General features: G+C 39.0%; 1 protein-coding gene across 2 annotated transcripts in view; it reads right to left on the bottom strand.

Annotated features, from left to right (window-relative positions):
- Nucleotides 1-25,652, bottom strand: part of LOC106880735 (forkhead box protein J1-B) — a 179,384-nt gene extending 153,732 nt beyond the window's left edge. The window contains exon 1 of one of the 2 annotated variants that reach the window (XM_052968662.2): nucleotides 24,883-25,652. The gene's annotated coding sequence lies outside the window, so the exon portion shown is untranslated. Of the gene's footprint in view, nucleotides 1-10,843; nucleotides 11,067-24,882 lie in introns of those variants that run through there. The other variant, XM_052968663.2, reaches the window with a different exon arrangement.
- Between the last annotated feature and the right edge of the window lie 1,607 nt (nucleotides 25,653-27,259).

The following is a 27,259-nucleotide window of genomic DNA, read 5'->3' as shown; positions in this document are numbered from 1 at the left end:
AATGCAAGTAAAAAGAAAATGTTTTAATCCCGTTTTATTATAGGTGCAGACATAGCCGTCTGGTTAAGAAGCTCACTTTGCAACCATGTGGTTTCGGAGGCTGACTTCCACTGTGTTGTACCTAGTAGGGAAAGTGCTTTGTAAGATAAATTGGTAGGCGGAAACTGTATAAAAGCTCATTATGTGTGTGTGTGTCTTTGTCTCTGAGTCCCACCACCACCACCACCACCACCACCACTTGACGACTGGTATTCGGTTGTTTACGACCTCATAACTTAGCGGTTAGGCTACAGACGCTGATTGAATAGGAATCGTTCTTGAAATTTTAAGTGCAGGGGTTGGCTTCTTCAACTAAAAACCAATATGTCTGCATTTCAATGACCGGAACAAGTAAAAGAAAGATAAAAGGGATTCCGTACAAGACGGTTGTTGATTGGCGGAATCTCTAGAGCGTTACAAAAATATGCCTTGCGGTTCTCGTCTGTCGACGATATAAAAAGTATGAGTGCTTTTATGCATCACGAATTCACATGAGGGGTCCTCTCAAAGTGAACGGTCACGACGACGAGGCTTCCATTTGATCCAACCAATGGAACAACATGCACGTGAAACACGTGAAATTAACATGCAAGTGGTTGAGCATGTCACAGACACGCGTATTCTTAACGTAGTTCTCAAGGAGATACAGTGTGACATAAAATGTGACAAGGCTACAAGGCTGGCCCTTTGAAATACATGTACTACACACCTTTGCTGGCTAAGTGGACTGGAGCAACATGAAATAAAGTGTCTTGCTCAAGGACACAACGTGTCGCCGGGAATCGAGCCCACGACCTTATAATCGTGAACCGAATTACCTAAACACTAAGCCACGCGGTCTAACAATATGATGAAGTATAAAAAAAAATTAAAAAATTATACAGATGTAAATTTCATTTTGCCTTTCCGTCAGTAGTGAAGGCGCGTGGCCTCGTGGTTAAAGTGTTGCACCCACGATCGTAAGATTATGGTTTCGATGTTTGATCAAAGCACTTTATTTCATGTTGCCCCAGTCCAGTTGGCTGTAATAAGTCCCATCATTAGCTAGTTCAAGAGATGAGTGTTGTAATCTCAATTACTTAGGCGCCGTAAAAACTGGGTTAAGCTCCGGCCTTATGTATCCTAGGGTCCATAACAGATCTAAGAAATTAATAGGCAGTTTAAACATTTCCCTAATAGTTTGAGCGCTGAAAAGAATTGTATACCCTCAAAATGATACAAGCAGACCAATCTCCACATAATTCCACTATCGTTCAATAACACTGTGGCTAAGGCAACCAACGCTGTAAGATGTCAATCTATCATACGCACGCGCGAGCACACACACACACACACACACACACACACACACACTGAATTAAACTTCATTGTATAATTTCTGCCAACATAGACCAACACCAGTTTCCTCGGGTTTTACACATTAGTAGACATACATACATACATACATACGTGAGTGTGCGCGTAAACATATATGCGTGTGTACATATACATGTGTATGTGCATATATATATATATATATATATATATATATATATATGCGTGTGTATATAAATATGTGTGTATGAGTGAGTGAGTGTTTGTGTGTTTGTGTGTATGGATTGGTAGATAGATTATTTGTACATCTATGAGCGTGTATAAGTGTCCGTGAGAAAAAAAAAGTGAAGAGAAAAAGAAAGAGAGAGAGAGAGAGAGAGTCCTGTTCCAGTTTCCATGTCGTATTATACAAATAATATTTAAAGGCATCCACATTTCAAAACAAATGATTTTTTTTTCCTTTTTTCATCACCAGCTAATCGGTATATCTATAAATCAATCAAACAGATCATGACAGACAGCCATGACAAAAGCCACTATAACTGCAGCAAAAGTAGGTTTTAATACAGAATCGTGTCATTCTGCTCTCCACTGCTACCACCACCACTACCACTGCTACCACCACCACTACCACTGCTACCACCACCACTACCACTGCTACCACCACCACTACCATTGCTACCACCACCACCACTGCTACCACCACTACCACTGCTACCACCACTACCGCTGCTACCACCACCACCGCTGCTACCACCACCACCACTGCTGTCGTCAACGCCGCCATAACTATTACCACTGACATCATCATCGTCACTGACATCGCCACAACTATTATCAGCAGCAGCAGTACTTGTTTCCGCCATCTTGTACCTACTGCCATTTCCACCATAACTAAGAAACGACAGAACCTCACACGAGCCAACGAGACTGCTTGCTTCTACCCGGTCGTATTATTTGCTGGAAATCATAGCTAACTCCATTTCAAATAACGCTTTACCATCTTTATAAAAAAAAAGTGGATGTGGGACATGCGCTTGTACCTGAAAACATTTGCTAGTTGTACGTTGCTGAAGCACCTTTGATTATGGGTCAGCTGAATCGCAGAACTGACCTGGGGCTAAACACAACAACAACAGCCACAGGGTCACTCAATACAAACAAACACCACTCGATATGACAGAAAATTAAAACTCTTCAGCCGAGAGCCCTACTGGCTACTTGCCTACAATCGCGAAATACAACCCCTTCATACACGCACACACACACCTATCCAACCATACACGGGTTTTAGTCATTCAGTAAGTCAGTCAGTTTGTATTATGCCATTGTGTTTCCTTTTCTGATTGACATGTTTTTTTATCGGATTTGCTTGTACTCCCCACATTCTGTTAGTGCTGGCCACAATGCTGAACATATCTCAAGTCAAGTCATAGTCTCGAATGTAGGCAAAACCCTTTCGTCCAACATGTCTGCACAAGTCCTTTACAAAATATTTCTATTTGAGGAAGTTGCTGTAAACGATTTCAGCGTTCAATGGGCAATCCATTATGAATATATGGAATCTAGCTTGTATAATCGATGCAGAGCTTGAGTCATGTCGGTTAAGACTTATAATGCCGGTTATATTCGTGAATTGCAATAAATCGATTGAGTCTCCTAGAGAACAGATATATTGATTTTCGCTTCTTGGGGTAAAGATGGTGTCTTTCAGAAAAGATTTTCTTTCTAAACGACGTTACCGTTGGTCTAGAAGCTGATATCTACATTATAATGCTCGTGGAAATAGAATTTAGGATATATATATATATATATATATATATATATATATATATATATATATATATATATATATATATATATATGACGCCATCGACCTAAATAAGATAAACAGCATAAAATGAACTTCCATAAAACAAGCCTGAACATGTTAAATTTTATCTTCCATTTTTATGAAAATCTTCAATCATTCATGTGTAATAATATAACACTCGGATGTCCATCAGTGTAACTCCGGAGTGAAGTATATAACATTTTATGTGACGTGTAGGAAAAGAGTTTTCGATATCTCTGAAGTACTTGCTTCGAGATCAGCATGTATTACTATAGCCTGTTTTATTCATTTCTTTCTTAGGTACGGGATTATTATGTAGGAGAGAATAATAGGGATTCGATCGACTGCAATATAACAGGCATTTATAATATCGACCTCGAGTTAGTGAAAAGTAAAGTCGATTTCGACAGAATTTGAATTCTGAACATGGACGGGCAAGATTGATCATCATCAGTTCTCTGGATCTTTTTTATAGGCCTGTTTCTTATTCACCACTTTACACACCTTATTGCCCCCTACATACACCGGTTGCAAGATCACCACAAAAGACATCCTTCCTATTTATGTTGTGTATCAAAAAATTTTTTAGACTAATAAACCCAACACTCCCTAGGTTATACGTACTGAAATCAACACTGTAATTTAACGACCATCTCTTATATAAAGTGTATGTTGTGTAGCAAACAGTTAACCCTCAACTACTCGTGGTTCCTATTTACAATTCACCACCACCACCACCACCATCATCATCATCATCATTTAACATCTATTTTTTCATGCTGACACGAATTGGAAGGTTTAATAGGATCCCACGGATCTAAGGATTGCATCGTGCTCCAGTGTCTGATTTTGTACAGTTTCTACAGCTGGATGCCCTCTCTAAGACCAACCCTTTACAGAGTATACTAGGTGCATTTTTCGTGTCACTAGTGCCACTAGTGCCATTAGTGAGGTCGCTAGGCAGCTCGCATAACTACGGACCCCAAACTGATTCAAAAAGAGTTGTGTTTGGGCTTGTGACATTTGGAAACATCTCACTACCAGCGACTTGATATCAGTACACTCTGTATTATGTTCAGTTGATAAAAATTGATAAATTGATAAACAAGAACTAAACATCTGATAAAGAACTGGTAAATAAGAATTAATTAATAAACAACTGTTATGTAATTGATAATCAAGTGTTAAATAACAGATAAATAAACTGAAATATAACTTTAAAAAACTGATAAACAATTGCGAATTACCCGAAAAGTTATTAAAAAAAGAGAAACTGATAAATAACCGACAAAGAGAAGGTAATCTCCAGCATGTACTGAATGGGTTCATTGCCAAATGCTGCAAGGCAAGGACGAGAATAAGTGTTGCGAAGACAGAGGTGTTAGTCTCCTCAAGAAAGTTTCCCCAGCGCACTCTACATGTTAGTGGAACATCATTGAGACAATTGAAAAAGTTTAAGTACCTCGGAGCTATATTCACGAGCGGCGGAAAGCAGGAGGTTGAGTTGGATGCTAGAATTGTGGGTGCTAGCTCACTAATTCGATCAGCATTCGATCCTCTGAAGAGAAGAGGTTGGTAAAAAAAAAAAAAAGCCAAACTTGCTATTTTCAATTCGGTTTTCGTACCTATTCTTACCTATGGTCATGAATGTTGAGTAACGACCGAAAGAGTACAATCGCGAATAAAAACAGTTGAAATAGGGTTCCTCCGAAGAACCTCCGTAGTAACGTTATCTGATAAGGTGCGTAGATCGGAAATCAGAGTATCTCATCTCTCTGGGTCGAGCCGCTACTTCTCTACATTAAAAAAATCACATCTCTGATACTGCGGACGTTTGATTAGAATGTCGCAGGAAAGGTTTTCAAGACAGATTCTTCAAACCAAGCTAGCTGGCAGGAGATCTAGGTGTAGACCAAGAAGAAGATGACAGGATAACTTTGTTTTGTTCATTAGGGCATCTTTTTCGTTCATTTTACTCCAGTTATTACAAGATGGTTTCACTGAAAACACAAACACATGCACAAAAGGAATAAGCACCACCATGCGATAATAGCTTGGTCAGTTAGTTTGTTAGTCTCAGTAGGTCATACGTGAAAATCCAGCAGGCAAGTTTAATCATAGGACCCTATGGAAGAAGTGCCTGAGGACGTGACGACCACGACCCTCCCAGGAATACAGGAGGGAGAAAAATGGATAGATAGATGGATAACTCATAAATCGCTGATTAAAAACTGATAACTAATAATCAACATACACAACTGATAAATAACTGATAAGCAACATATAAATAACCAATAAGTACTTAATAAATAACTGATGAATCAATAATTAAAATCTGGCAATCAAGTGATAATTGACTAATAAATTAACCTATAACTGATAAACAGTTCATTTTAAAAACAAAACTCAAAAACTGATAGGCAATTGATAACTTATCAAAAACTGATATGTAACATCAAAAAAAAAAGAAAAAAACACTGATAAGCAATTTGATAAACAAGAGATAGGTAACAAATGACTGATGAGCAAGTGATAAGTGATAAATATCTGAAGAATATACGATAAGCAAGAAATATACCATCAGTTTGATACAGAGAAGGGAGTCATTCTGATGAATCCATCTTTTTCAGTCTCTAATTTGGCGCTTACAAATGTTGAATATCGATTTCAAATTTTGTTATAAGGCCAGCAGCTCCGGTGGAGGGGATAAGGCGATTACATCGACCCCAGTATTCAACTGGTACTTATTTTATCGAAAGCAAAAAAGATGAAAAGCAAATTCGACCAAGGTGGAATTTGAACTCAAAACAAAGTCGGAAGAAATGCCTCTAAGTATTTTTCCCCTGGGCGGTAACGATTCTTCCAGTATTGATTTCTGTCGTAGACACAAGGGATAAAATTTTTGGGATGTGATAAAATCGATTAAATCATGCTTCTCTCATACACGATTGATATATTTTATCGGCTTCATAGAAATAAAAATTCTAAGTCGACTGCGGTATGATTTGAAAGCAGAAAGTGTCACGACTCTAATTAATTTAATTTCTTCATATTATATAATAAAATGAAATGGTTGACGGCACTTAGGAGACTTAACAAAAATCACGCCCAAATTTAGAAGTTACTTCCTTTGACTTTTTAACAAATTGTAAATTTCCGATACAAGAAAGAATAAATAATTCCCTTAACTTCTGTCACTGAACAGCGGCCATGCTTAGGCGTTGCCTTCGGAAGGGTTTCGGTCGAAACCATCAAACTTAGCATCTTATTTTAGACTGATGGTTATTTTACCGAACCCTGTCTGTCGAATAGCTATGTCGACTTTCTGACATAAAGGGACGGAAATTGACATAGGGGTAACCGAAAATAGATATACGCACATAATGTGTGTGTGTGTTTCAGCTATATATATATATATATATATATATATATATATATATATATATATACATAAATGGGCTTCCGCACAGTTTTCGTCAGCAAAATTTCACGAGTTATTAATCAAGTGGAGGATTTAATACAAGACATTTCCCTAACCAGATGATTATTCGTGCACTTAATGTTTACAACACAGTTGTGAATAGAAATTTATTAGGTCCAACGAAATAAATAGATAGTGCTCTTTGAACAGAAAATGCTCTGTTCATGGCTAAGAGTTTCTTTGACTCTTATTTCTAGTAATGCTGGTGATGACTTGTACCCTTAGTCACTTTTAGTGACGATTGTACTCGTAGCCTTTGGTTTTAAATTGCGACTAGTCATTTTATATATATATATGCGTATGTGGGCACAGGACGTCACGAAACATGTATAACAAAAAAAAAAAAAAAATACGAAGTACGAGTACGTGGAATATGAACTATTTTTTTCGAATAACGAAAGACACAAAAGGAAAACAAGACAAACAACATAAAGAACGACCCTTCATCAGTTGTTGGCTGTTTTTCTACTCTCGTATTTCGAAACAACTGATGAAGGGTCGTTCTTTATGTTGTTTGTCTTGTTTTCCATTTGTGTCTTTCGTTGTTCGAAATAGTTCATATTCCATATACTCGTATTTCGTTTTTTTTTTTGCTGTACACGTTTCATAACGTCCTGTGTCCACATATGCATCTCTCTCTTTCCTTTCCTGAGCGTCCAATAATACTATCCATATCACGTCCTCACTTTGTTGTTTTTTGTTTTTTTGTTATTGTTTTTTTAAACTATATATATATATATATATATATATAGAGAGAGAGAGAGAGAGAGAGAGAGAGAGAGAGCAATAAGAAAATGGAGCGGATCAATAGGTGGTATTCGTCAACTTATCGACATTATATTATGTCATATCTATTTATTTATTTAGTAAAAGGAGAATTATAACAATATACATAGATATATGACATGTCATGCCTTACATATATAATATATAAAATATAAAATATAAAATATCAGTAATTATTAGAATATAACGTATAGCAATAGAAATTGATAAATATATATGGTTATATATACAGCTTATGTTTGATACTAATGTTTGATTGGCAAATTCAACTCTCAAAACTCACTACATATGCTAGGCTTCACAATCACGATCTTTCTCATTCATGACATAACAAAACCTGTATTTCTAAAATTGAACCTCCTCGCTCTTTAAGGTCAAAAAGTACTTCAGCTCACAACAATTGTTAATACTTCACGAGGATCGAGTGAAACCCAGGATGGAATACTGAGCCCACATCTAGGAAAATGCTGTTACTAACACACACAAAAATTTTAAACTGCATCCAAAGGAAAAACTCTCCGACTAACTTGCAACTCATTAATTCATTCCAACCCCAAGCCTGCAGAAGTATTGCCTTATTCTGCTTTTCCAATCACTGTTATATCATCTTTTTTTTTTTTCAGTTCTAACAAGTTGCATACACTTACGCCTAGATGCAGTTGACGCCGTCACTTCTTCTCCTTTCATCTTCCATACTTGCAATATTACCCCACTTAGACACTTTGTCAATTGCTCTGCACGCTGTTTTCTAAACGTCAGCTTCTGAAATTCTGCCCACATTCTTTTCCTACAATCATTGTCTACCCTTGACCTCTCGTCATTTTTTCTAATATCTTTTAAACACGTACGAATTCATTAACATCCATATATATCAGCATATTTAAAAAATATCAGCCACTTAAAGCTTTAAAGATGACCAATTTTGGATTTATAGATTACGCATATGAAGCGAGATTAAATTATAACTGCTTACATATCAAATCCAAGAATAAAAATGTGTAATTTGAAACAGATTGTCATTTGAAAATGTAACTGTGAACTTAGAAATTAATCAGACGTCTTTGGAGAAAAGAATCGATTTTCTTGTCGTCAATACACTTCTTGAAATCAAACAACTAACAAACTAACTGACCTAGCTAATATTGTAGCGTGATGCTTATTCCTTTTGTGCATGTGTTTGTGTTTTCAGTGAAACCATCTTGTATTACTGGGGTAGATGAACGAAAACGATGCCCTAACAGATAAAACAAAACTGACGGAGATAAATTTCATAAATATTAAAATAAGAGGAGATCGTTATCCGGAGCAGCTGATGGTCGAGTCAATACACTAGCAGATAAGCAGCCAACATGTAGGCGTTTCATACCTTGTCACTGGCGCTTCGCTGTCTCTAGCTAAGACACACTTAACACTCAATGGCCCATTACAGCATGTAGTGGGGACCATAGGGTGTGATGGTTCACCGTTGTAAACAGCAAGAGCTGTGTGATAAATGACGGATGTTTCATTAGCTAACGGTGCTGAGCTTGGTCAGCTCTAGCTGGAGAGGGTTGCTGCTGGAAGACTATGCGGGTGTGCCAGCAGGATTCGGCTCCTTGCTATGCTTTCGGAAGCAGTCAGAAATGGTTGTCAGACAATTTCTACAACTTGACCAGCCTCAATTTCTGACTAATCCCCTCGATTGTAATTCCATGAATTACTATATGTGGGCGCAGTTGAGAAAAAACACCAACCACTCTGCCTGTAACAAGATCAAGGTGGTGGCCAAGATCAAGGAGTTGTTCGAAGATCTTCCAAGGCATATAATGAGGAACGCATGCACCAGATTCTGGAGCCGTCTCGAGGCTGTGATGTAAGTTGAGGATGGCTACTTTGAATAAACTGTTATCTCTCAGCCATAATCTAGTTGATACTTTTTGATTTAAAAAAATACTTTTGTCTATGAATGGGATATTGTTTCTTTTTATGCAAAACAGTCAAATTTAGCCCGGGCACCCAGTGTGTGTGTGTGTGTGTGTGTGTGTGTGTGTGTGTGTGTATGTATGTGTGTGTGCGTGTGTATAATAGCAAATATAGGAGAAATTATGATAAACACCTGTTTTATATCATCTGTCCCCCCCACGTAGTTTCCCCATTGTGGGTATTTGCAAGCTCTGCATTTCTTGTTCCAAGAGCAATTTGATAGAGTCAACCACAATAAACAATTGGAGCTAGATATCCAAGTATACACACAAGAGTTACTGTGTGTGTGTGTGTGTGTGTGTGTGTGTGTGTGTGTGTGTGTGTGTGTGTGTGTGTGTGTGTCCTCCGATAAACGTGAAATTATCACTGCATTAAGTTGTACTCCGTTATAATGGTGCTCTGAAGAAAAGCGGATTTAAAGAGAATTGGGAGATATAGCGATATCCAGAAAAGAAAAAAAATCATGGCTGTCCTACGACGAAACAACAAGCACAGCTCGGACAACACTATTAAAGAAGATAAAATATATGACTGGTGTCCCTGTTAAGAATTCAAACCCTGCAACAATTGCTCTTGAACATCCGAGGAACGAGAAACCAGGAGCAGTTACGGAGGGAAGATTTAGCTTCGAAAAAGAATCAATAAACACAATATGTAAATAAAAGGAAAAATAATTGTTTCTAATTTAAGCACAAGGTCAACGATTTTGAGCAGAAGGGATGAAAGAGAAAGTTAACTTTGGTGGTTTTCGAACTCGAAATGTGAAGGGCCGGAAGAAATACCACAAAGTATTTTGTGTGACGCTAACTATACTGTACATTCACCGCCCTTAATAAATTTCTGTTTTTCTCTTCACACACACACGTATACTCATACACAAACGCGCGTAATATGTTCCAAGGTTGCTTTTGTCGGCGAATGAAGAGAGCATTTAAGATTATGTTGTAAAGTCCATTTTTTATTTATACTTCAATTCCTTTCTCGTGGCTCAAATTTCACGCCTGACGATCGGTGTGGCGTGAAACTCAAGTCGAGTTAGAAAGTAACTCAGTTTAAATAATATATACATACGTACATACATTGAGTGTATGTGTGTGCGTGTGTGTGGAGAGAGAGAGGGAGAGAGAGAAGAGGAAAACAAGTAGAGAGATAGATACATACTCACACACACAAACACATACATGCGCGCGCGCGTGCGCGCGCGCGCACACACACACACACACACACACACACACGTGCATGCACACACACAGAGACACGCACGCACACATAAACACACACACAGATTCACGAAGTCACACAAGGAAATAGAGAGAATCGAGAGAGAAGTGAATGCTTTCGATAGAGTCTCTCCCGCACTCAGCCTACAAGAGAAACATTCTCCATAAAATCATTATAAAAAAAAAAAAACAAATCGTTTCACTTACCGAGTGTGGGATTTATTACAAAATATTTTCTCATTTTGGGGTAGTAGCTTAGGCAATTTGCTATATGTAGAACCAGATTGAATATTCGGACCCACTCCTGTGCAGTAACGACAATCCGTCTTGTGTTATTTATAATTATAGCTGATTTATTCTGAACCGTCAGTTAACTATAAACCAAAAGTTTAGTACCTTCTAACAGTTTAACTATCACAGCTTGAATTTTCTCTCTCCCTCTCTCTTCTTTCAAAGTAATCTCACGTAACAATGAAACAAGTTCGACTGCATTCTACTTGCTAGCTGATATCTCAACGTTTATGTTATAAATTATCTCAAGGAAATTAAACATAAGGCTTTTTTTTTCTTCTTTTTCTTTTTTTTTTTTTTTTTTTTTTTACAAATGCAATGATTGAAGAAGAAAATATAGAATTAGCTAAGTCGGTTTTTTTTCTCTCCCCTAGTGTCATCCGTTTTATAATGGTGACGTTTGTAAAAGTATTGGATACATACTGCATTAGTCGGATATGAAGACCGCTAGTAAGAGGATTGAATACATATCCAATTAATGAGAGTATAGGTAACTATCTCCATTATTGGTTACAGAAACAATTTAATAAGAGTATTGCATACAGTCACATTAGTAAAACTATTGGAAACAATCACGTCAGTAAGAATGTTGCATATAAAGGCCAACAGTAAGAGTTTTGGATATACATTTTACTGGTAAAAGTACGGGATGCAGTTACCATTAATGAGAGTATTTGCATACGATCATATCAGTAAGAGTATTGGCTGTAACACTATTAGTAAAAGTATTTGATACAAAGTCAATTAGTACGAGTACTGGATAATTATTCCATTAGTTTGAGTACTGGATGTATATTCCATTAGTAAGAGTATTATAAACAAATGCTATGGGTAAAAAAATATTTATTTCTTTATTGCCTACAAGGGGCTAAACATAGCGGGGACAAACAAGGACAGACAAAGGGATTAAGTCGATTACATTGACCCCCAGTGCGTAACTGGTACTTATTTAATCGACCCCGAAAGGATGAAAGGCAAAGTCGACCTCGGCGGAATTTGAACTCAGAACGTAGCGGCAGACGAAATACCTATTTCTTTATTACCCAAAAAGGGCTATACAAAGAATTTTTAAGACATCACAAAACATAAAGACGGTACAAAACGCAACAAACATAAAATCGGGGAACTAAAAATTACAAAAGCGAATGATAATAGTAGAAGAAAAATTAAAATAAAATGATAATATGCAAAAATGAAAAAAGAAAAAATGAGGCGCAATGTCCACTCGAACCCCGAAGTCGGGTGGTTACATTTATCCAGTTTTTTCACTTTTACGTTCAACATCATGTAGACATTATAACGGTTTTGCAAGTCAAAAAATTGAAACACTCGCGTTACTTTTCTCCCATTAACCACTGTTACTTCCGTCCTTATCAACTGCAAATAATCAGTTCTAATCATACCCGTTTCGTTGTTATATTTTCACCAAGTTCTTTTATGTACTCCCAGTAGTTTTCCTCGTGTATCAAAATGCATTTCTCAGTACATTTCTCCGACATCTTCACTCTTATTATTTCCTCCAACTTCGCGACTTTTCTCTCCATCTGCTCGCACTTCTCTTACTTTATCAAAACTCCCTTGTATTTGAAATATGTGTGTAAGGGTATATATTTTTATACATGTATAAGATAGATATATACATACACACACATATATATGTATGCATACGTATGTATCTACCTTATACATGTATATATCTATCTATACATTCTTTTACTTTTATTCTTGTTTCAATCATTTGACTGCGGTCATGCTGGAGCACCAACTTTAGTCGAACAAATTCACCCCCAGCCTTGTAAGCCTAGTACTTATTCTATTGGTCTCTTTTGCCGAACCACTAAGTTCGGGAACGTAAACACACCAACATCGGTTTTCAAGCGATGGTTGGGGAACAAACTTAGATACACAAATACATACATATATACACGACAAGCTTCTCTCAGTTTCCGTCTACCAATTCCACTCGCGAGGCTTTGGTCGGCCCGAGGCTATAGTAGAAGACACTTGCCCAAGGTGCCATGCAGTGGGACTGAACCCGGAACCATGTGGTTGTGAAGCAAGCTTCTTACACACAGCCACTCCTGCGCCTATACATATATATTTGTATTGCTATATATGTATGTATATGTGTTGGTGTACACACATGCACACACACAAACCCACCCACACACATATACACAAAATTAGAGTTAACAGCTTTTGTTTTTAGATGTTTTGTACGCTACAGTGGAGGCGCAATGGCCCAGTGGTTAGGGCAGCGGACTCGTGGTCGTAGGATCGCGGTTTCGATTCCCAGACCGGGCGTTGTGAGTGTTTATTGAGCGAAAACACCTAAAGTTCCACGAGGCTCCGGCAGGGGATGGTGGCGAACCCTGCTGTACTCTCTCACCCTTTCTTCCTGCTTCTGTTGTACCTGTATTTCAAAGGGCCAGCCTTGTCACACTCTGTGTCACGCTGAATCTCCCCCGAGAACTACGTTAAGGGTACACGTGTCTGTGGAGTGCTCAGCCACTTGCACGTTAATTTCACAAGCAGGCTGTTCTGTTGATCGGATCAACTGGAACCCTCGTCGTCGTAATCGACGGAGTGCCAACATCAATGTTTGTATGTATGTATGTACACTGCACGACTTGTACCAAGACTGTTTCAGTCTCGTTTCTATGAATTTCTCTTCATTTTCGTATGTGTTCCTCGCAGTTTGTTTGAAACACTAAACCTTTTTTTACTCTTTTATAGTCGAGCAAATCGATCCCAGGACTTATTCTTTGGAAGCCTAGTATTTATTCTATCGGGCTCTTTTGCCGAACCGCTAGCTTACGGGGACATAAACATATACCAGCATATACGATGGGCTTCTTCCAGTTTCCATCTACCAAATCCACTCGCAAGGCTTTGGTCGGCCCGAGGCTATAGTAGAAGACACTCGCCCAAGGTGCCACGCAGTGGGACTGAACCCGGGACCATGTGGCTGTAAGCAAGCTACTTACCACACAGCCACTCCTGCGCCTAATTTGGCACAAGGCCAGTATTTCGGGGTAGGAGATAGGGCGATTGCATCAACCCCAGTGCTCCACTGTTACTCATTTTATCGACCCCAAAAGGATGAAAGGTAATGTTGACATCAGCGGGATTTGAACTCAGAACGTAAAAACAGACGAAATACCGCTAAGCATTTTTCCCGGCGTGCCAACGATTCTGCCAGCTCAAAGTTTTCGACACGTTAATGAGTTGAAGTCACTGCATGTGTTGGCATATGTTGCAGCCCCTTTATAGAAGTTAGATCTAGGTGATTGATCCAATAGACGTTACTGGAATTTGAATTTTGACGTATGGATGTATACGTCGTCACGTGTTTGTTCTTGTTTGTGACTAGAATATGTTGTTTGTGCGTTTATTTTAACCACTGCACTGTGGTGTAAGCACTGCTTCGATCATTAACAGTCAGCCAACATTAGATAGAACTGAAATTGGTTCAAATGCTTACAGCAGCCTGAACTCCGTTAAAACCATTCAAAGGCTATATAGGGTGGTATCGAACCAGCTCTATAACCTTAGCGTTGCATCCCTAAGCTACATATTCCATTTCATTATTTTTATTGGCTTTTCACTTGCATTAGAGAATTTAATTTCATGGATTTTTCTTTTTTTTTTTTGTTTTAATTATTTTGGTCTTTAGTTTTCTCATATATTCACTTCATCGTTCGAATATAAGCGCATGCGTCACAGCTAAGACAGGTGCACAGCATAAACGCAGATAAAGCGAGAGAAATGAGGACACACACACACAAACAGACATACAGACAGACCGATTTCTCTTTTTTTCTTTCCTTTCCTTCAGATTTCTCAAGTCCTCTTACCAACTCCAACAGAGAACTAAAGCAACTCGAGCTAACGATAGACCCTCCACATAGACGCTTGCCTTGCTAGGAATAGCAACCAAATCTTCAAATTACATTCTACCATCTTAAAAACATACAAGGACACATTCGATACACCTGACAAAAAATGCAAGATGGTGGAAGGTTAGAGCGATTTTGGACATAAATCTATTCGAAGAGGGCTGGCCTGAGGCTAAGAAGCAACAACTATACAAACTTGTCGAGCTTTAAATGACACTTTTTTCTCAATGGTTTGTACTGCCGGGATGCACCTTCAGTTTGCCGACCCATCTACGAAAAGCACGTCGTAATACGCATCAACAGTACAGCACTATAAAAATGCTAAGGGTGGTGGTGGAGACGAGGCTAGAGGCAACACCATCACACACACACACATGCCACCTTTTAGCTACGCTTGTTTGTCACCTTGCGTATCTATTTGACATACGTTCTTCTATGACAGCATCTACCTTTAGGTAATTTAACAGATTCTCAAACAGAATATCTACCAACTACAATTCACTGATTCCACGGCCAGAAAATGCTTAGCGGCATTTCGTCCGTCTTTACGTTCTGAGTTCAAATTCCACCGAGGTCGAATTTGCCTTTCATCCTTTCGTAGTCGATAAGTTCAGTGAAGCAATGGGGTCGATGTAATCGACGAGTAGCCCTCTCCCAAAAGTTCAGGCTTTGTGTCTTTAGTAAAAAGGATCATCATCATCATCATCATCATCATCATCATCATCATCATCATCATCATCATCATCATCATCATCATCATCATCATTATTATTATTATTATTATTATTATTATTATTATTATTATTATTATAATAAGGCGGGGAGCTGGCAGACTCGTTAGCACATTGAGCAAAATGTTTAGCGGCATTTCGTCCGTCTTTACGTTCTGAGTTCAAATTCTGCAAAGGTCGACTTTACCTTTCATCCTTCCAGGGTCGATAAAATAAGTACCAGTTGTACACTGGGGTCGATATCATAGACTCACACCCTCCCCCGAACTTGCTGGCCTTGTGCCGAAAATTTGAAACCGTTATTATACGTCTATTGTTGTTGTTGGCACTCCGTCGCTTACGACGTCGAGGGTTCCAGTTGATCCGATCAACGGAACAGCCTGCTCGTGAAATTAACGTGCAAATGGCTGAGCACTCCACAGACACGTGTACCCTTAACGTAGTTCTCGGGGATATTCAGCGTGACACAGTGTGACAAGGCTGACCCTTTGAATTACAGGTACAACAGAAAAAAGAGTGCGAGAAAGTTGTGGTGAAAGAATACAGCAGGGTTCGCCACCATCGCCTGCCGGAACCTCGTGGAGCTTTAGGTGTTTTCGCTCAATAAACACTCACAACGCCCGGTCTGGGAATCGAAACCGCGATCCTATGACCGCGAGTCCGCTGCTCTAACCACTGGGCCATTGCGCCTCCACCTATACGTCTATTATAAGCCGGATAAAATGTTTAGCAGCATTTCTTCTGGATTTACGTTCTAAGTTCAAGTGCTGACGAAGTCGATTCTGCCTTTCATCCTTTCGGAGTTTATAAAATAAGTACCAGTGAAGCACTAAGATCGATCTAATCAACAAGCTCCCTCTCCCAAAATTTTCGGCCTTGTGCCTATAGTAGATCGCATTGTTTACATAGACATATTCGTATACGAAACGTCGTAACTTTCAGTACTGGCTCTAATTTCTGTAAAAAAAAACCTGTAGAGACCCACTTCAAAATAAAAACAACGCACTAGCACAAAGTAGGATTCATTATTGACTTATAAACCTTTAATATACTTGGCAGTAGATTATGATTGCAAAACAAAATAGTGTCCCTCCCTCTCTCTCTCTTCCTCTCTCTTTCTTTCACTCTCTCTCTTTCTCTCTCTTTCTTCTCTCTCTCTTCTTCTCTCTCTCTCTCTCTCTCTCTCTATCGCTGGGTAACCATCTATCACCTCCATAGCAAGACACCTGTTTCTGCCTCTCTGTTTCTCTCCCACATTCTAACCTTTCATCATTTGACACCGGATCACCTCCCCCAGAGCCCCCCCTTCCTTATAGCAAGACATCTACTTCTGCCTCTCTGTCACACTCTAACTTTTTATCCTCTGACGCAATTTCCCTCCTTAAATTCCCCTGCCCCTCTCAAAATTCCTCAGTCTTGCGAGTTACTTGGTGCTAGTGCCACGTAAAAGGCACCGAGTTCACTCTGCAGAGAGGTTGGTGTTAGGAATGGCATCAAGCCGTATAAAAAAAAACCCCTGCCAAAACAGACACAGTAACCTGGAGCAGTCTTCTACCTGGCCGGCTCCTGTCAACCGTCCTATTCATATATGCATGGAAGACGAACGTTAAACGATGATGATGATGATGACGATGACGACGACGATGATGATGATGGTGACATATCTTCACACACTCAAACATACGCCAGATAGTCTCACACACATAAACACACAGAGTACGTACGTAATGCTTCATACACATACACGTACTTGTTAGCACGCACGCGCGCTCTTACTTTCACACCTGTGCCAGGTCTCTGCTGTCTCCCCGGTCACCCACACCCCAAACCTATTTCTTCCCTCTTTCAGTCATTTTAGCATGCGGTACACTTTAATTCAGACACGTTTGCTTTTTTCTCTCTTCATCCATGTTTTCCGTGGAAGATCATAGGCTTCAAACGTTAAAAACTTCATCCAGTTTTCTTTAGCATTACCCTAATACACCTTGTTTGTTTTTTGCCTCGTCTTCATGTTTTTCGTTGTATCATATATATGTGTGTGTGTGTGTGTGTGTGTATGTATGTATGTATGTATATGTGTATATATATATATATATATATATATATATATATATATATATATATATATATATATATATATATATATATATATATATATATATATATATATATACATACATATATATACATACATAGATACATACATAGATACATACATACATACATATATAAACATATATATGTGTGTATATATATTTACACACACACACACACACACGGCGTGATCGGTTCGACGGGAACTAACGAGCCAGAGGGCTTCACCGAACGCCAATATCTGCTTTGGCATGGTTTCTACACCTGGACGCCCTTCCTAATGCCAATCACTTTAAGGAGTGTACTAGTACGTTTTTCCTGGCACTAGCACTGGTGAGGTCACCAAGTATTCACAAGACAAGGCCCCCTCAACTGGGTCGGGTATAGCACTGAAACATGTCGAAGTATGATAGGAGGACAAGAACAGGTGTCTTGCCAAAAAGGAGAGTACATAGCTTCTCCATCTGGAAAGAGAGCGAGAGAGAGAGTTAGTGAAAGCCTACCCTCAAGGTACAAGGTATGAGAGAGAGAATAGAGATAGAGAAACAGAAAAAGTGGGTGGGTAAATATCACTCATTCTTCAAGTAAAACCTCATAAACCTCATCTTCAAAGTGAGAAGGGTGTAGTTGAAAAAATTAACTGGTGCCGTCGAACGAAACGTCACGTGATATTTGTCCCGCCAATGTTGCCGTATAAATGGTTGGGCGTGGTAACAATCTCTGAGTAACGCCGGAGTAAATCATTATATTTGAACGAATAAGCTCTAATTATTTAGTTATACTGGTGACGGTGGTACGTTTTAAAAGACTCGATTTGCGGATGTGTAAAATATGGGAGTATGTTTTTGAAAAGTAACGGAATAATTTAGCAATTTGCTTGACAGTCATGTTCGACCCCACAACTCGGCACATTGTGCAAATGTATTGTGCATTCTACCATAGTTCTGGATTGCATTAGCTGGTGAGTGGACAGAATATGTGTAACAGTCGATCAGCTGAACTGTGTAAATGAAGTTTAAACGGTTAGCTTTGTCACACACTGTGTCAAGCTGGGTTTTGCTTCAGTATTACATTAAAGCTATAAGGGTATGTGGAATACTCAGTCAATTTCTATAATAATTCATGAATAGGTAGTCTCATTGACCGACAAACTGGAATACGCGTCATGGAAACCAACGGAAGATCTTTTTTTTTTTTTCTTACATCACGTTTGAAGATTATAAGATTTATGAAAATATGTATTGAAATGAAGGCAACTAGTTGGCAGAATCGCGCTAGGCAAAGTACTTAGCAGTATTTCGTCCGTCTTTACGTTCTGAGTTCAAATTCCGCTGAAGTCGACTTGGTTTTTCATACAACTACGAGTCTGTAAAATAAGTATCCGTTACGTACTGGAATCGAGGTAATCGACTTACCCCACTCTCAGAAATTGCTGGCCTTGTGCTAAAATTTGAAACCAATATGTACTGAAATGAGTAAAGTGAGTATTGGGCATGGATTCGTGTGACGGGAAAGTAGTGTTACTTGGGAAATCCTTGGGTTGCAAGATACTAAGGCCTAGACGGTAAGCTGGTAGTCCTGGCAGCCAATGTCGTGACTTTAGTCTCGTGGCCACTTTTGTCCCAACGGGTACTAGAGGCCAGATTTCTTCAGATATCTAGAGGCATTCCTGGGGACGTCCCCACCACTATTATTAGCGAGGGACTGAAATTGTATTTTAGATGCATGGAAGAACTGTGTGAAACTAGCGCATAAGAGAAGAGGATGAAAAAGCCTAAAAAATATGCTCAGAAATGTCAAGTTGTCTGAAGGTACCGACTTGGATTTCTCTGATGTACTAGTGTAGACATAGAGCAATCACTGCCAGATCATACCTAGACAGAATATTTGTTAGGCCAACGGATAGGAATAGTGTAAGATGTCCACAGTTCAAACTGGTCGGCTAATACAGACCACAGAGTTATGATCTGCTCGGTCGACTTATATTGGACCCATAGACAGGGTCCCAGTTAATGGAAGTTGAACATGTTCTTATTGGCACACAAAGACAATAAGTATTTGATTAGTGAACTTGTTGAACGGCAGTTAACGTAAGCAATCGTCAACAATCGGTAGTGGGGCACTCTGAAGAGAGCGATTAGAGCAGAATCGATAGCGTTTAACAAAGAGCTAGCAATAGAGAGAAACAGATTAAAAGGGAGAATTCGTCGGTACTCAAGAAGAGAACGTTTAGTAAGGCATCGCGACCGACCTGTTAGTGGCGAGAAGATCTTTGACCATTTCTTCGAACTGAAACACAAAGGCTGCGCTGTCAGAGCCCGTGTTCTTAATTACGAGGGAACAAAAGTTGTCTGATGATTTCGAGAGCGAGAGGCGCGACGTGGCAACAAGCCACAATCAGTTCTTTGACAGTTCGGGACGGGCGCGTGCTACTGATCTGCTTTCAAGCAGATGTGTACGGCTTTCCAGAAGAACTATGCCCGACTGGACGGGGCAGGCGATGGGTCAGAGACGGTAACAAACTTTAGTTCTTAACTCGAGGACCTACTGCAGAAGATGTAATGTCCAGTGAAAAACTGACAACAGCTGCTAAAATTCACGATGCGATGAGCTGTCGCACATGGTGCAAAAAGCCCGGTTTGGATGATCTACTCTACAAATTATATAAGTTCATGCCAGATTTGTTTGGTGACCTCTTGGCAGATGTCTACCGCAACTAGGCAGCAGAATGGAACAATTCTTAGAACTGTGAGCCGGGAAGTGGTATCGCTGCTTTAAAAGGATACCAACAAAGGGGATGTGGTAGGTAACCTTCAGCTCATAATTTTGTTAATCACAGAGTTGGCGCTTGTTGTCGATGATTTGGTCGGGGAAATGCAAACGTACGCGATCCAATCCATCCACAACAATTTCCACCTTATGCAATACATCATACAGAGGACTGGAATCAAGCTGGCTTTGGTGGGACCCTAATCAATTTGGATCAGTCGAAAGCTTTACTTGAAAGCCATTCAAAATTCAGTCGAGTTCGGACTCGTTTTCGGAGGCTGGATCCCTACAATGCACAGCAGTATCCGCTTAGTGGTCAAAGTAAATCGCGACCACTCGGAACCATTTCGCATCGCACACTCGATTCGTCAGGGCTACTCATTCTCGCTTTTACTGTATCTGTTGTGGAAACTGGATCAGTTGAGGAGACAACCGTCTCGAACTAGGGCCCGAAAGGGCTGTGTCGGCGTACTCGGAAAACATCACCATCATAGTGTTGGACACCACCAAAATGAAGACGGTCGGCACCATTCTAAGGGAATGCGAGATGGTGACAGAGTCCATGATCAACGCGCACTAGTCGGTGGACTTGAGGTTGGGCACCTGGAGTGAGACAAGCCGTGCTCTCAGACGGCGTCGTAGAACGCTGGACGTCTGGTTCGATCCCAACATCCAGATGGATAGGAACTGGGACGAAGAGGCGAATATGGCCAAGTCTTGGTTAGAAATTAACTGACAGAAAGTAGTTCCTGAAAGGGCAGGCGGAGGTGACGAATGCCTGCATTTTTTCTGTTATCGTTTGCCGCCTGACCGTCGTGCCAGTTATTATCTGATCAGATTGGAGCGTTTGTCATTCAATTTCTTGTGGAAAGGACGCTTTCCGCTGGTTAAGAGGTCCATCTGCTGCCAGCAAGTGTGTGCTCCAGAGGACTTTCTGATCGAGGACTACTATGGATAATTTCCAGGAATCCTTGGCCCCGCAGTGCTACCGAGGAGCGCAACTGGTTTAACATGAATTCTGCAGTCACAACTGACTTGTAGGGTCATGTCGAACAGCTGTTGTCACGAGTGGGATGGGTACAGTTATCAGTTGAGCCCTTGGTGACGTTTACTCTTCCGCCTACCTTTAAACGGGTAAGGAAGGCAGTTTTCCTTTGTCTGATGGCTATAATGAAAGAGGTCGTGTGATGGATGAGGCTGAGAGGACACAGACCCAGACTTTCCTCTTGGGTAAAACCCTCATCGATTTTTTTTCAAGGTGAGGGTGAAGAGTGAGACGCTGTCCTCGAGTGAATTTATTGAAAGATAGGTGAAAGTAGTAAAAATGGCAAGAGTGAATGGCACCACTTTTGAGTATATGCCTTAAGTCGGAGTGAAAGAAAAATGGAGAGGTTGCGTGCTCCTGATGTTCAGGGAGATCTTGGATGGTGGAGCTTCCTTGATTACCGTAGAAGTCCTTCTATATCAAGAGGACTGCATTGTCGTCATCTTTGTTTTTCTGATGCTGTATACCAATATACACTTGCATTCATTACTTTTTACTTTTATACACCTTAAAAACATTTTCTAAGAAATCGTTCCCTTCTGTGTAAGTTCCCACACTTCATGTCTGTCTTTGTATCGTTCCCCTTATCCGTTACTCTGGTTGACATATTGAGGAGTATCGCCTTAAAGAGTTTAGTTGAATAAATCGACCTAGTACTTATTTCTCAAAGTATGGAGCTTAGTTTATCATACTACGTTGCTGAATTGCGCTATGTCAAGAGGTAGAAGTATACAAACACAAAGACACAGACAAACATGTGTATGTGTGTGTGTGAATATATATATATATATATATATATATATATATATATATATATATATATATATATATATATATGTAAAAATATGTGATACTTATTCAGTAGCCATGATAAAACTCCGAGTTTCCGATGCCCGGGCGGTGTTCCGCTCCGGCCATCTCTTCAGTTATCCAACTACCGGAGATTCTATTTGAAAAACCGTTATGGAGACCTTTTTTTTTTTTAAGTATACGAAATAATTATAGCCTCAGGGGGACCAAAAACGTAGCAAATATTTGGTCACATGTGGACATGATCCGAAGAGTTCACTCCGGGCATCGGAAACTCGGAGTTTTATCATGGCTACTGAATAAGTGTCACATATTTTTAGATACATTCCTCTATTTGCATAATATCGAGGTCTCATTCTTTTGTTGCCACTCCTGCCAAATATATGTATACATATATATATATATATATATATATATATATATATATATATATATATATATATATATATATATATATATATGTGCCATCATCATCATCAGCAGTATTATCATCATTTAACAACTGTTTTCCATGCTGACGTAAGTTGGACGGTTTGACTGGACCAGGCAATCCGGAGACTGCACCAGGATCCGATTTTCTGTTTTGGCAAGGTTTCTACGGCTGGATGCCCTTCCTAACGCCAACCACTTCACAGAGTATACTGAGTGCTTTTCACGTAAACATGTACACACGACGGGCTTCCGCACAGTTTCTGTCAACCAAATGACACTCATAAAGCAGTGGTCACATCGGGGCTATAGTAGCAGTTACTTGCCCAAGGTGCCGTGCAACATAACTCCCAAAACTATGGAGTTCCAACGCGAAATCCTTAACCACAGGGTCATGCCTGTGCCCTGGCAACAAAAAGGGGAGAAAAGTTACAATTCTCAGAGACCCCCACACCCCAATTTGTCTTCACTTCCAGACACTCAACCAAACCAACTTATTGTTTTGCCGACTCGTTTTTATTCATTGGCAATACTGTCAAATCATACATCTTTCAACTTACACCACTGCTAGTTCATATTGTCTTAGACAATTTTTTTTTTATCAGCCTTTTTTCGATTCGTGACCGTCCCAATTCCAGTTAGGGTAGTGTTAGGAATCTGATAAGGCTTGCCAGTAAACATTGACACTTAATAAGTAATACAAACCAACGCCGAGGAAGCCTCTCGGTGGTCGTTCGACCTACCTTCAAGAAATAGCCAAACCCCCCGTCAAGACGCATCATAACACAGGGGTGGGGTGTTTTTTTTTTAGATAATGCATTCAGTCCACAGAAGAAGAAGAAGAAGAAGAAGAAGAAGAAGAAGAAGAAGAAGAAGAAGAAGAAGAAGAAGAAGAAGAAGAAGAAGAAGAAGAAGAAGAAGAAGACAGATGGAACGTCTTTGATTATAGGTGTTGTTCAATTAGGTTTGCCTTCGAACCTAAACAATAACAACAACAGTTTAGTTAATATCCTTTTTATACCGTGCGGTTTGGTTTATTATGACGGATTATAAAGGAGCCCAACACTAAATAAAAACATTTCACGTGTGTGTGTGTGTGTGTGTGTGTATACGAAACTCTCGGCCTTCGAGTAACTCAGAATATATTTCTGCCGATTAATAATACATACATAGGCGCAGGAGTGGTCGTGTGGTAGGTAAGTAGCTCGCTTACCAACCACATGATTCCGAGTTCAGTCCCACTGCGTGGCACCTCGGGCAAGTGTCTTCTACTATAGCCTCGGACCGACCGAAGCCTTGCGAGTGGATTTGGTAGACGGAAACTGAAAGAATCCCGTCGTATATATATATATATATATATATATATATATATATATATATATATATATATATATATATATATATATATACATATATATATATATATACACAACATATACGCGTGTGCGTATATGTTTGTGTATCTGTGTTTGTTCCCCAACCATCGCTTGACAACCGATGTTGATGTGTTTACGTCCCCGTAACTTAGCTGTTCGGCAAAAGACCGATAGAATAATACTAGACTTAAAAAGACTTGGGGTCGATTTGTTCAACTGGAAGTGGTGTTCCAGCATGGCCGCAGTCAAAATGACTGAAACAAATAAAAAACATACATACATATATATATATATAGATATGAAATTATATGCCCGTTTTGAGTTCTGCTTTCCTGTATCACACACACACACACACACACTCAATTTCACACGCTTTTTACTTGTTTCGTACCATTAATTATTTTCCGATTCAATCAGCACTGGACGTTTGACATTTAATAAACAAACGCGCAATCAACACAAACAGCATCGATGCGAGCCGACAATGGAAAGCATTATATGGTCGGTCAGCATGCTAGATGTAGCAGCTAGATTTTACTCAAATCTCACCTTACAGTCTGTAAACAAGAGACAGACAGACTGACAGTTAGACAGACAAAGACATGGACGCGTTGGATGGTACAATCTTAAATATACTGTGCCTGAAAAAAAGATTTAAAAAAAGACGAGATGGCTATGGTTGGAATATTTTTATCATAGATCTACCGGTGACGTCTCACTTAAGTTTAAATAACAGTAACAGTATCGACAGAATTATAATATTATTCTGCTTGTTAATATTAATAGTAGTTGTAGTACTTACGTGTGATCCACCAAAAAGTTTTTAAAATGCAGAGATATGGTAAGGACTTCTTATTGTGGCAAAAAGCCAGCTTTTTTTTCTCTCTTGTTTTTCTTTTTTTGGTAATAAAAGGGGCGTTTATTACAAGTCAACTAAAACGACTGCATTATCTTGTTGGTATTTATTATTTTGTTTCATTCACAACAGGATTTGAACTCAAAACATAAAAAAAGCAGCCAAAAATGGTTGCATTTAAAGTTTGTTGCTGTTGTTTTCTGGTTGATATTTTTTCTGTTTTCTCAGTTAAATACTGGATGATATTACTTTATGTTTATAAAGGATCGTTTGAAAGAAAAGCCAACACCCACCGTCTGGATTATTTGTTCAATTACATATAATAATATATCATTTACCAGGTAAAATAAATTAACGTGCATGTATGGATTGCAAATCTTGATTTTGTAGGTGGATGGTTTTCATTTCAACTTTACCTTCTATATATAGCTGTTTCTTAGAGACTGGTGCAAAAAAGTAGTGTTCTGTGTTCGGATAATACTTCACAGAGGTAAATAAAAAAAAAAATTTTGAATTAAAACAAAATGATGTCTTTTTAAAAATAGACAATTATAAAGATTAAAATCCCCTGAGATATCCACGCGTTTTAATCCGTTGATGTTTTGAGTTGATATTCACAATATACAATTTCCGAAATGTTTCCAGTTCCTCGAAGTTCTTATGGCTGTTAAAAGTTCCTTATATTTTAATATACATAAATGATATATGTTATAGATATATTTAGATATACATACATATGCATATAGGTACTTATGTTAATATATCAACATACGCATGTGTATGTATGTATGCATGTATGTATGTATGTATGTATGTAGGTATGTATGTAGAGAGATAAATAGATAGATAGATAGATAGATAGATAGATAGATAGATAGATAGATAGATAGATAGATATTGTAAATGTGTTTGTGTGTGCGTGTGTGTTTGAATTGTACGTATATGAATTATGTATTTATTAACACGAGGTATTATGTATGTAGGTACGTAAGCATAAATATGTTTGTGTGTGTAAGGGGCTAGTTATCAACTATATATATTCTCTCAGGTATACATAAATACAAACATACATACATACATATATATATATATATATATGTATATACACACACACACACTCAAGTATGTATGTATATATATATATTTATATTTATATTATATATACTTGGATTGATCTTCGATTGACTGATATAAGTTAGGAAGAGTGATTTTTCATTGATAAAATGTAAAATGTATATAGGTGGGAGGGAGCAGATAAAAAGAGATGGAAAGGAAATTGAGACACAGACAGACAGGTAGATTAGAAATTCCAACAAGTACACGATTGTGTCCGCTTCCTTTCACTCACAGTTTGTTTTGATTTCTATCCTTTAAATTTTCCATTCTATCCTTTAAATTTTCCATACAGAAGTTATTGATAATATTATTATTGGAACTTTCATCAGACTTTCTGCGTCGTTGTTGTTATTGTTGTTGTTATTGTTGTCACTGCTGCTGCTGATACTGATAATAATATTAATTGTGATAACAGTAATGATTATAAATATGATAATAATAATAATAATTAATAGTAACAACGGTGACTACAGAAATGGTGATGATTTTGATATTGATGATGTTTTGATGGATGATATAGGCAGAGAAGTTGATGGCTAGTAATAAGGTTGATAGTCAGTGGTAACACTTTGTAATGAAGATCTTAGAGGTTGTGTTTGGAAAGAGTCCATAACTCTTGTCTTTCACACCTTTCCAAAAACAAAAAAAAAATACCCGACGACGACGCCCGATCTTTTGAATGTAACGGGAATCAATAGAAACGCCGGCTTAATGGATCTGAGCGAGAGAGAGAGAACGAAAGAATAATAAGCAGAGATTGGGAGGGGGAGAAGGATGGGGAAGAAGGGAGTGAGTAAGGGTAGGAGGAGAAGAAGAATTGGAAAGAGGAAAGGAGGAGCGGGAGGAGGAGAGGAACGGAGAACGAGAGGATTGTGACAGAAAGAAGATGTGGATGGACAAATGCACACACATGTGCACACATACACACATACACATGCACGCACGCAAATATACGCGCTCACGCAAACGTACACAGAAAGTGAAACAGGTAGATGGACAGTAAGAGAAGGAGAGAGAGAGAGAGAGAGGCGGGTAGAGGAAGCAGTGTCTCCTACTGCTGCTGCTGCTGCACTTGTTGCTGCAATAGAGAAGTAACCATCCTCCTCCTTTCTCTCTCTCTTTCTTTCCCCTCTCTCTGTTTTCTCTCCCCCTCTCTCTCTCTCTCTCTCTCTCATCGTCTCTATCTCATCTCTCCATCAACTCATCT

This window comes from Octopus bimaculoides, chromosome 6, assembly GCF_046866305.1.
Source record: "Octopus bimaculoides isolate indiv1 chromosome 6, ASM4686630v1, whole genome shotgun sequence".
In the NCBI taxonomy this organism is placed as follows: Eukaryota; Metazoa; Mollusca; class Cephalopoda; order Octopoda; family Octopodidae; genus Octopus; species Octopus bimaculoides.
The sequence above is the reverse complement of the archived record's forward strand: the minus strand, read 5'-3'. Positions and strand labels throughout refer to the sequence as shown.